General features: G+C 42.0%; 1 protein-coding gene across 7 annotated transcripts in view; it reads left to right on the top strand.

The window, feature by feature from the left end:
• LOC135100760 (Ig-like and fibronectin type-III domain-containing protein 2) overlaps positions 1-12,336 on the top strand; it is a 393,660-nt gene that overhangs the window by 199,532 nt on the left and 181,792 nt on the right. For all 7 annotated transcript variants that reach the window (XM_064004013.1, XM_064004012.1, XM_064004018.1 and 4 more), the window contains one exon: positions 1,678-1,741. The gene's annotated coding sequence lies outside the window, so the exon portion shown is untranslated. The remainder of the gene's footprint in view (positions 1-1,677; positions 1,742-12,336) is intronic.

Genomic DNA, 12,336 nt, shown 5'->3' with positions numbered 1-12,336 from the left:
CCGCGTCTTTACTGCATTTTTCTTTATTTCTCCGTCCTTCTCTCTGTTCTTATCAAACTTTCGCAATTCTGATTTTTTTTTTGCTCTCCTGTTTCCCTTCTTACCACCTCCTCCTCTCTCCTTCTCCTTCTCCTTCTCCTTCTCCTTCTCCTTCTCCTTCTCCTCCTCCTCCTCCTCCTCCTCCTCCTCCTCCTCCTCCTCCTCCTCCTCCTCCTCCTCCTCCTCCTCCTCCTCTTCCTCCTCCTCCTCCTCCTCCTCCTCCTCCTCCTCCTCCTCCTCCTCCTCCTCCTCCTTCCTCAATTCTCTCTCTGTTCCTTCTGTTTGCTCCACCCATTCCTCCCTCTTTCTCTAACTCAGTTTCTCCTTCCGTAATGACATTCTTGGCATAAATTGTTGTTCTTTCCCGCTCTTCTTACTCCCACTTCTTCCACTCTTTCTATCTCTCAGCTTTACCATTCATCCAATCTCCTCTCTCTCTTCCCTCTTCTACCTTCCATTCTTCTCTTCCACACGTTTACACGTCCCTCTTTCTAGTGAATCTCCCTCCCCTTATTTTGTTATTGTTGTTGTTGTTGTTGTTGTTTTCATCACTCTAAAACATGTATCTTTATTTGTTTATGGTCTTTGTTATTTTTTCTTTCACATATCCACTTGTTGACTTGTTTGTTTGCATTGTTTTTCTGCTGGTTTTAGCTTGCCTCGTGTGGTGAAATTGACCTTACCTGAGGCTGCAGCAGATGGGGTTACAGCCGCGTTTTTGCTTTGTCGCATTTTTTTGTTCTCGTTCTGTTCATGTTTTGAAAAGAATTGTTATTTATATCGAGGGGGAGAGAGAGAGAGAACAGTATCTGTGTTTTTCTTTTCATATATATTTTTTTCCTATTTTTCTATGCATCTTTCTATCATATGTTTTTATTTTTCTTGAAGTTGTTTTTTTTATCTACCCATCTTTTCCCTCTGTTTGTTTTTACTTGACTTTCCATCGTATTGTTCTCTCCATCTTCCCTATCTCATTTTTTTTCTTTATCTTTTGTATTCGTTTGGTTTTCAGTGTCTTTTTTAATCACGTCTTTCTATCACAATGTTATTTTTATTTATTTTTTTTTCAATTGTTTTCATTCTCTCCATTCACCTGCCTTTCCATCCTTGTTTTTCATCGTTTTTTTTTTGTCTTGGTTTATCCTCATCTATATATATATATATATATATATATATATATATATATATATATATATATATATATATATATATATATATATATATATATATATATATATATATATATATATATGTGTGTGTGTGTGTGTGTGTGTGTGTGTGTGTGTGTGTGTGTCCTTATGTATTAATCTATCTATTATTGCTTTCTGCTATTATTATTTTGTTTTGTATCTATACCTTTGTTGCTTCACTTTAATTTTCTCTTTGTTGTATCCTGTTTTTTTTTTCCCTTTCTTCCTAGTATGACTTATTATAGTGCATTTTTATTTTAGTCTCCTTTCCAGTTTTAGTCTGCAGTTCATTTTAATCTCCCTCTCATTTTTCATCTTTCTAATTTAATTTACATTTGTGCATAGTGTCCTTTTCAGTATAATCTCATTTTCTGTGCTTTAATCTTCTTATTTTACCCTCTTGTTTGCTTTAACATCCTTTTTAATTCTATTCTTATTTTTATTTCAGGTAAATACCACCCCACTTCATGTTCATCTGACACCGAACATCTGCACAGTCGTGGCTCCTCTCGGTAAGGACAAGTATCGGTGATCGAATTGTCGAGTATATATTTGTATTTCCAACAGTAGAATATATGCTACACATCTTGGGTTCGGAGAGAAGAGGTTTGTTCGAGTTGTATTACATTGGACAATTTTGTATCTCTCTCTCTCTCTCTCTCTCTCTCTCTCTCTCTCTCTCTCTCTCTCTCTCTCTCTCTCTCTCTCTCTCTCTCTCTCTCTCTCTCTCTCTCTCTCTCTCAGTGATGATACATGCTTAATTACATTTTAATGATAGTGAGAGAGGATTATGGTGGTGATGGAGGCAGTGATTGTACTAGTGGTGGTTATGGTGGCAGAGGGTGTTGTGTTAGTGATAATGAAGGTGATAGTGATAATAACGAGTGTGGTAGTTTTTGCATTGACAGTGGCATTAATAATAGTGGTGATATTGGATTTTCGTTGCTAATGCCCTCGTCATGTCAGTTAAGACAAAAGACAATGTCACTCTAGCAAACAGTGACATGAAAGCAGGATACGCAGTGATTGCAAACTAAGGGCAGCATTGGCAGTCGTATTAAGTGGTGGCAGCGGCGGGATTAGCTGTGTCTCTGCCGCTGAGTGGGCGAGCATCGGGAAGATCAGAGAGAGAGAGAGAGAGAGAGAGAGAGAGAGAGAGAGAGAGAGCACTACTGATGCTATCCTAAGCCCGTCCTTCCTCTTTTCTCTCAGTCCCTCTCTTCTATGTTCTCTCTCAGTTCCTCCTTTCATAACTAACGTGAATGAAAAGAGGAGGAGGGACAGTAAGAGTGCAAATTGTGCTGCTTTCATATTTTTTCTAGTCTTTTTTTTATATAAGCCAGCGAGGAGGAATATCCGGAAGAGAGAATAATATTGCCCTCATTCTTCTCCTTCCGCGGCGAAATTGAGGGGATATTAAAAAGGAGGATGAGGAGTGGGGGGAAGAGGAGGAGGAGTAGGAGGAGGAAGAGAAAGAGAAAAAGGAAGAGGAAGAAGAAAGATTGTAATAAAAGTTTGTGTGTGTGTGTGTGTGTGTGTGTGTGTGTGTGTGTGTGTGTGTGTGTGTGTGTGTGTGTGTGTCAAAAAAGAATTAAAAAAAGATAATCTGGAGAGACGTTTCGGAGAAGTTATTACAATATTACGGAGGATATTAATTTCATTTCTTTCTGTTCATTTTTCTTGACAGCGTTTTACACAAAGGCGAGGCGAGAAATGGAAAAAAAAAAAAGTTGAGGGTATAAAAGAAAACCCGATACGCACTAATACCGCTGCACCACGAGGGAGAAAGTCTGAAGAAGTCTCCCCCTGAAAAAAAACAAGGGCACTTTTAAGTTGTGGAGTTGACTTGATACTCTCTTGAAAGTGTCCCAAGTCTTCGCGGGAGGAGGAAGAGGAGGAGGAGGAGGAAGAGGAGGAGGAGGAGGAGGAGGAGGAGGAGGAGGAGGAGGAGGAGGAGGAGGAGGAGGAGGAGAAAATAAGAGATGGCAGGGTGTGTTGCAGAGGTTCGCCGGTGTAAAATTGTTAAAAGACTGAAGATACTGGTGAGATCTTGTGTTAATTAAAATCAAATGAGAAGGAAGAGATAGTTAATGGATGGTGACTAAGTATGGTGAGATGAAGAGATGGGAAGACAGTGAATACTCATGAGAGAGATAATGGTGAACAAGAATGAAATGGTGGTGATACACGGGAGGCAAATACACGATGATCACGATGATAAATTTAAGGGAATAATACATTTATATTCTTTACATGCATATTTTAATCTTCTTTGATGAAATAATGAATACAGAGATGATAGTGAATAAAAAATAAAACGGTGATGATACACGGAAGGTGAATACTCGGTGATCACAATATAAAATTAAAGAGAATATATATTGCATTCATATTCCTTGCATGCATATGTTAATCTCCTCTGCAACATTAAAACGCCAGACGAGAGTAAGGAAGTGACGAGGGAGCTGATGGAGTGAGATGCAACTTGCTTTGTCTTCATACTGACGCACCAAATAAAGCTCAAGACCACATGCGAGGTGTTCTACAGGGAAGAACGCGTCCAGACGAGGCTCCTGCACAAGGCTGGCGGGGTGTGGCGAAGAAATGCTGCAGATGCCCAGGGATGATCTGACCAACTCTGCACCGCACCTCCACTACTTTGAAAAGGCTCTAGTAGTTAAAATTGCACGGGCTTTTAAGGATATTTTTTTCGTTTCTAGTGACAGTCTAATAAGATTTTTTAAATTAATAACCCTTTTCACTGCGATGCGAAACAATTAACACCACCAGAAGTCATACATGAAATAATTATAAGCATCTACAAGAAAGACAGGGATTAAAAAGGACACATTTTGCAATTTCTACGTAAGTGACTGTAGATTAAGTACTCAGAGTGATTAGTAATTAAGGAAAGGTGTACCAAACAGCAGTCAGAGAACTTTTTAACAGGAGAAACAGTCTTGAGAACGCGGCTAATCATCTCTGTGGCCTTCGGTAATACGAGTAGTCGTGATGAGAGAGCAAAGCGTCTCAGAATACTGGCCTTACTTCTAACTTGATCGAAACTGACTTGGCGGAAGAGTGGGAGTGTAGAATGTATGTTTTATGCATGCAGTTCTTCAAGGTTTATGAGAAAGACACGGAATAGCTATGAGAGAACCTGGCCGTCTTGTATTCATGATAAAGTGAGTGAGTGTGTATGTTAGAATTCCGTCGCTGAAATGTTTGGCTAATTGTGATAAAAGTGAAATGGACGTGGTTTGATCTTTTTTTTTTCAATTTTTCGCTTTGATATCTTCGTAAAGTTTTTATGCTATTTTATTACTCCAGCTGCCTTTCTTTTTTTCTTCTCTCATCCATTTCCTATCCCAGTTATCTTTCTGAACCTCCCACCACCCTTCCTGCATCATCCACTTTGTGCTGCTCTCACCCCCATAACATCAAACACTCCCTCCCACCTTACCACCTAAACTTCCCTTTTATAAAACTGATTCCCCATTTCCCTCTTCACTCCTTTACCTCCACCAAACTACACCACATTTCTTAGCCATCAAATCTCCCAAACCCGCCTAGCACGCCCCACACAAACCCAGTCTTGCCCTCTTCCTTACCTCTTCCTCCCCAAATTGCCCCACCGCCACCCGTCACTCGGACATAAACTTTTAATTAACAGTACTCCGAGGGTCGTGGCGAAGACATTTCCATTCTGCAAGTGTCGGGCATTTGTTAGGAGGCCGGGGTGAAGTTAGCGTGCCTTCCTTAATGTTGTGGAAGGGACGGGAACAGCCAGGGTGAAGGGGAGCAATGGTGCGTGGTGAGGCCCTAGGAAAGCTGCCCCTGGTACCTTCACTGTCACTGCCATTGCCTCCGTCACCAGCATCTCTCCATCTGCGACTAGAGATTCAGTTTAATATGATGTTTCTACGAGCAATCTCAATTTTCAGCATTACTGTCACCGTGTTCACTACCACTGCGTTTAATTTGTTGTTTTTCCTACCAGTTTCAATTATCGCCATTGTTTACCACTGTTTCCACTACTACTTCAATATTAACATCATTTAATTTGCTATTTTTACCACCTTTCTGAGTTTTCATCATTATTACCACTGCCTCCATTACCACATTTTGACTAGTAACTTAATTGAACTTGCCACTTCTACCAATAAATCACAGCTATCACCATCGCTAACTACCTCTGCAGTACGTACTACCTCTTAACTTGCCACTGTCATGACCACCATCACTATCACCGCTACCTCCTCTACCAGTATTAACTCCATCACTACCTCATCCATAACCACCACCATCCATACCACCGACTACTCCACTTTCATAACTCCACCTAAACTCACATTCACTATCCACACCTCTGCTATCACCCAACACCCAAGTCAGCTATCCACCTACATAGCCATCCATCCACATCCACATCACACTCAGTCACACTCCTCTGTCACGCTTTCCTGAGTCTGTGAGGAAGCTAATGCAAGTGTTTTTTTTTTTTTTTTTTTATCTCTCTCTCTCTCATTTTCACTCTCCTGTTTCATATACCCTCGCATACCTAAGGAGGAGTGACGTGGTATTATGGTCTTAGTGCTCTTACCTGTATACTTAACATAAGACGCTCATTTCTCCCTTCCTCTGCATAACGCAAGACTCCTTTCTTCCTTCGAGACTTCACATTTTTAAGTTGAAAAAAAAAGAAAGTTAAAAAGTTCGTAAATTTGCATCATTCAACGTTTTTTTTTCTTTTTTTCTTTATTTTTTTTTCCTTCAGGTGTTCAGTTTCTCTCTCTCTCTCTCTCTCTCTCTCTCTCTCTCTCTCTCTCTCTCTCTCTCTCTCTCTCTCTCTCTCTCTCTCTCTCTCTCTCTCTCTCTCTCTCTCTCTCTCTCTCTCCTGTGTAATTCATTCATATATTCTTGTTACTTACGTACCTCAATTTTCTCCTTCCTTCACGTGCCTTACTTGCTTTCCTTTCATTGTTCTTTCATCCAGTTCCAGCTAATGTACGCCCTACTCACACACACACACACACACACACACACACACACACACACACACACACACACACACACACACACACACACACACACACACACACACACACACACACACACACACACACACACACACACACACACACACACACACACACACACACACACACACACACACACACGTCGGGTGGAAAACTTCATTCGGGATTTTATTGCCACAAAGAGAGAGAGAGAGAGAGAGAGAGACGGTCTGTCCTTGTTCCTCGCCCAACAGCTTCTTCTTTTCAATCTCACCTCCTTTTCCTTTCTTCCTTTCTTCCTCGGTAATTCCTTCCATCTTTTACTTTTCTTTCGCATCTCCTCCTCCTCCTCCTCCTCCTCCTCTTCCGTCTTTTCTTAATTCCTCCATTTCGTCCATGATTTATTTTCCCTTTTCATCCTATCATTTGTCTTTTCCTTTGTCTTTGGCTGACGTTTCTTCCTTTCTTCCCTTCCTTCCATTTATTCCTTTTTATCTCTTCGTCTCCTTGTGTCTTTATTTATTTTTTTCCTGCGTTTTGTGTCTCCATCCATCAATTTATTTTTTGCTTTTTTTATTTCTTTCTTTCGTTCGTTCGTTCGTTCGTTCGTTCATTTGTTCTGTTTCTTTGTATGTTTGTATATTTATTCCCTTTTTTGGTATTTATTTATTTATTTCTTTTATTCTTTCTGTTTGTTTATTGATTCAGCTTATTGTTTCTTCTTTTCTAATTCTTTTGTTCTTGTTCTTTTCGTTTTTATTCTTTTGTTCTTTGTTCCTGTTCTCGGCTCTCGTCTCTCTTCCTCTCATTCAGATTTATCAAGAGAGAGAGAGAGAGAGAGAGAGAGAGAGAGAGAGAGAGAGAGAGAGAGAGAGAGAGAGAGAGAGAGAGAGAGAGAGATTCCTTCACGGCATAAGTAATAGACTAAAGGCACAGTGTTCTCCTCCTCCTCCTCCTCCTCCTCCTCCTCCTCCTCCTCCTCCTGGCGAAGTACAGATAGCGGAAGGAGTAAATCAGCCCACTCCGGTGTAATATTTCCTGAGGGAGGGGCAGAAGAAGAAAAGAACTTGTTGATATGAGAGAGAGAGAGAGAGAGAGAGAGAGAGAGAGAGAGAGAGAGAGAGAGAGAGAGAGAGAGAGAGAGAGATACTCCAGTGTGTGTGTGTGTGTGTGTGTGTGTGTGTGTGTGTGTGTGTGTGTGTGTGTTTGTGTGTGTGTGTGTCCCCGGAGCCTCCTCAGCGTGTGAATAATTACCTGGGCTAAATTAAGTAAGATTATGAGAGAAGCACCATCCTGTGTAACATTCTCTCCCTCATCTGTGCCTTTTTTGCGGGTTTTTCCTTCGTATTCTTCGTCTTGTTCGTCCGCGTATCTTAATGAGGAAACTGAGATCTCATTTGTCTTTGTGTGTGTGTGTGTGTGTGTGTGTGTGTGTGTGTGTGTGTGTAAGAGAGAGAGAGAGAGAGAGAGAGAGAGAGAGAGAGAGAGAGAGAGAGAGAGAGAGAGAGAGAGAGAGAGAGAGGAGGGGACAGTTTGTAGATTTTTAAAGTACGTAGGTCTCTCTCTCTCTCTCTCTCTCTCTCTCTCTCTCTCTCTCTCTCTCTCTCTCTCTCTCTCTCTCTCTCTCTCTCTCTGCCATCGTTTGCTGAATATTTTTCTGCATGTTTTTTTTTTCTTTGACATTATTACTCTGTTTCTTTTCTTTCCTTTTTTGTATTCCTCACGTGACGTCAGTTATTTATTTTATGTATTTTCATGCGTGTCTTTGTATTAAATTTTAGTGTTTATATTTTTTGTTTTTGATTCATACATATTATACACCTCTGATGAATATTTTAGCAGTCAATATCTAGTAACAACTACATGTGTGTATGTGTGTGTGTGTGTGTGTGTGTGTGTGTTGCTCTCTTTGGCATGCTTGTTGCATACGTGTACCCATAATTTATTTACACACACACACACACACACACACACACACACACACACACACACACACACACACACACACACACACACACACACACACACACACACACACACACACACACACACAAGAAAGCCAACAAAGAAAAACAATATAGCAGATTAGAAGAAAGAAATAACGAAGGAAAGAAGGATGCATTTAGACAAATGAATAAATGGAAGAAGAGAATAAGGAAAAAAAAAAAAGGATTGGGGAAGAAACGAAGAGTGAAAGACTAGGAATGGAAGAAAATTGGTGCAGAGGCAGATAGAAAGGAAAGGGAGGAGAAAACATGGAAAGAGAAGAGAGGTGTGAGGGAAGAAGAGCAAATGAAGTGAGAGAAGGAGATGGAAAGAGGGAAGGAAAGAGAATGGAGAGGGAGATAGGGAGAGAGAAAGGGAGAGAGGGCGGAAAAGGGATATATTGGATGGGGAAGAACATGTGCAGAGAGAGAGAGAGAGAGAGAGAGAGAGAGAGAGAGAGAGAGAGAGAGAGAGAGTAAAGACGGGAGAAAGAAAAAAAGTAGTGTGGGAAAAAGTAAGAAGGAGAGGAAAAGAGAAAGACTGAAGGAGGAAGGGAAGAAGGAAAGGAAAGAGTGCGGGAGGGGGAAGGAAGAGATAGAAAGAGAATAAGAGAGAAGAGGAAAGACAGAAGGGAAAGTTTGAGGGAGGGGAGGGGGGGATAATGAAGGAGATGGGAGGAAGAGAACGAGAGAGAGAGAGAGAGAGAGAGAGAGAGAGAGAGAGAGAGAGAGAGAGAGAGAGAGAGAGGTGCGTGATAAGAACAGTTATATTTCAAGTTTTCCTTCGGGTTTAATTTTTCGTTGAAGGTGAGTCGAGGTTGCTTTCTCTCTCTCTCTCTCTCTCTCTCTCTCTCTCTCTCTCTCTCTCTCTCTCTCTCTCTCTCTCTCTCTCTCTCTCTGGCCCCATCTGATGCAAGTTTATGAGCGGCAGTTAAAATGTATTGTGGCTTCAAATTATTTTTCCCTTTTCCTTTTACTTTAATGAGCGCCTCCTTACTTCCCGTTTTCAGTTGTCCTTTGCCTCTCCCGTGCGTGTGTGTGTGTGTGTGTGTGTGTGTGTGTGTGTGTGTGTGTGTGTGTGTGTGTGTGTATGAAGGGGGCACTAAATTAAGCAACTGACAGCTGATAAGAGAAAGATGCATCCACTCCGTTTTCGTCTTACAAGAAAAACAAAGAGGCAAGATAATAGATAACCAGATAGATAAATCCCGTAGGAGGAGCACCCATCCCTCCAGCAGCGCCCTTAACCCGGCTAGTCTTACCTACTGCAAGGCCTCGTGTCTGGGAGAGAAATGGATGGGGCTAATAGCAGGGGGTGATGGGTTCTGTCCTGAGGGAAGGAAAGAAATGAGGAAGGAAGGAAGGAGGGAATGTGGAAAGATAGGGAAGTTAGAAAGGTACAGAGGAAAAAAAGAAAAAAAAAGGAGGAAAGAAGAAAAAAAAAGGTTAAAAAGGAAAGGAGTAGAAGGTGAAGGTAAGGAAAATATGGCAAGGTGGAACTAGAAAGAAATGAAGATAAGAGAGAGTAAAGGAAATGAAAATATTAAATAAAAGAATGGATAAAGGAAAAGGAGGAAGAAAAGAAGGAGGACGCGGAAGATAAATAATAAAGAGAAGCAACAAGCAAGCAAACAATCAAGAAGGACATACAGATAAACACAGACAGACAGACAGACAGACAGACAGACACAATTCTCGTAAGTAACATAAAAGTCTGTCTTCCTTATGCTGATGTTATTTCTTTTCTCCACAGTTCCCAGAGTGACCAATAGTTGCTTGAAGGAAAGACGAAGAGTGAGAAGAGGAGGAGGAGGAGGAGATGATGATGATGATGATGATGATGATGATGATGATGATGGTGATGGTGACTGTGTGATGCAATGTGTCTGTTCTGTCACAATCCATTTCTAGAGAGAGAGAGAGAGAGAGAGAGAGAGAGAGAGAGAGAGAGAGAGAGAGAGAGAGAGAGAGAGAGCATCCCATCGTGTTGTATTACTTGAAATATACATGGAGGGACAGTGAGGAGGAGGAGGAGAGGCAGCAGGGAGGGGAGGAGAGAAGACAGAGGGAGCAGCGAGGAAACACACCTGTAAGGAAACACAACTATACGTGGAAATTCACAGTGAAGGTGCTTGCATATTTGATACTTTTTCCTATCTGTGTTTTTTTTTTCTATTTTACTTCTAGTTTATCTGTTTATTCTTATCTTCGTCTTTTCCTCCTTTGTTTCCCCTCACGGTGGTATATTATCATTTTAATCTATTACTTTCTTCCATTTCCCTGCACTTTTTTTCCTCCTTTCTTCTTTTTGTTATTTCTATTCCTCTTTTGTCACCCTTTTTGTTCCCTCTTTCTTCTCTCCTTCAGTGTTTTTAGTCCGTCCCTCCCCTTTAGGCACTCCTCATGCCCCCTCTTGCCCTGTCCTTCTCTCACTTTCTTCTCTCCAACAACACTTTCTTTCTGCGTATCTCTTCCTGCCCCTCATCCTCTCTTTTCACCATTTCATTCCATCACGCCTCTCCCCCCGCCATTTCTCTTTCATTCATCCTCTTTAAGTACATATCATGCTCCCTCCTCACCCTCTCACTCCCTCAACACACGCCCTTTAGAATAATTTCTCCCGAGTATATATCCTTTTTGGTGCCTCTCATTCCTTCTTGTTACCCTTTCATGCCTTCACTCACATCCCAAGTATTTCACCCTTATTCCTCCTCTTTACGTAGGTACAACTCATGCTTTCTCCTCACCCCTTCCATTTAGAACCATATCCCCTGAGTAAATACCCTTTTTGATACCCCGCATCCCCACATGTCACCCTTTCATCCCCATCATGCATTCCTCCCTGCCAACATCCCCAAGCATCCCCGAACATCCCCCAGCTTCTCTTCCAGTGGTGGATTGCGCGGCAGGTATCCATTGAGCGTCACCAGCGTGGGATCTGATCTAATCCATGTTGAATCGGCCCATCTACAATCAGCCAGCGGAGCCGCACTGATGCCTCTGGAGTGTGGAGCTGCATGCGACATTGTGATCCCCTCCCAGAAAAGCTTAAGCCTTCAATTACCGGGGTTTGAGGCAGGCAGGGAGGGAGAGAAGGAGGGGGGCGTATACAAGGAAGGGAAGGTCAGGCGCTAGGAACGCAGGTACAGGCGTCAAAAATAAATATTTGCCTCCAGGGCATAGTGGGACATCACTTAAGGCAGTTACCTGTAATTAAGTTTACCCTCCCTTGTGATCAGGTGTCCAGGGAGGCGAGGAAACACACACACACACACACACACACACACACACGGGGAGGTTAGCACACAAGAGGGAGGGAGGAGTTGGTTCACCCCACTCCCCACCTGTAAATAAGGCGCAGCGCTCCCTCTCTCTCCCCCCCCCACCGTGTGTACCTTCCTTGAGGTGCGTCAGGGGAGTGGTGTGGGCGTGAGGGTGAGGCGATCAAACAGCAGGGAGGTGCAGAAGATGAGGGGAGGAGGAGGAGGGGAAGACGGGAGTAAAGGATGAGGGATAGATAAACAAAAGAGAGTGAGAGAAATGTTCGGGATTGATTACACACACACACACACACACACACACACACACACACACACACACACACACACACACACACACACACACACATACAAGGGAAAACGAAGGGACAAAAGGTAAAGGGAAGCACATCAGTAGGTTTGGTGGTGACAGGAGTGTCGTACTTCATGTTCATCTTCAGGTGATGGTGATGGTGATGGGGAGGGTGAAGGTTGGGGTGGGTGTGAGGAAGCTGTGAGGTAATAATGAGTGGAAGAGTTAGTTCTTACTCTTGCACTTTGTTTTTTTCATTTTCATTTTCTTTCTTTTTTGTCACGTAAGTCAGTCAATCAGTCTTTCAGTTATTCAATTAATCTTTTCCTTTAAATCTTTCTCTTTTTGCGCTAGTTTTTTTTTCTAAACTTCCTGTTGAGTTTTTCTCTCGTCCTATTTCCTCTTTCTCTTCCTCTTCCTCCATCCTTTGACAGGACAAAGCGAAGCAATGATTTTTTTCCCCAACAAGCTCAGGATTTCTTGCATCTTTCAATTATTCTGAGAGCTCCGTGGTATTTTTGTTTTTCACTCACT

This window comes from Scylla paramamosain, chromosome 5 (genome assembly GCF_035594125.1).
Source record: "Scylla paramamosain isolate STU-SP2022 chromosome 5, ASM3559412v1, whole genome shotgun sequence".
Classification (NCBI taxonomy): Eukaryota; Metazoa; Arthropoda; class Malacostraca; order Decapoda; family Portunidae; genus Scylla; species Scylla paramamosain.
The sequence above is the reverse complement of the archived record's forward strand: the minus strand, read 5'-3'. Positions and strand labels throughout refer to the sequence as shown.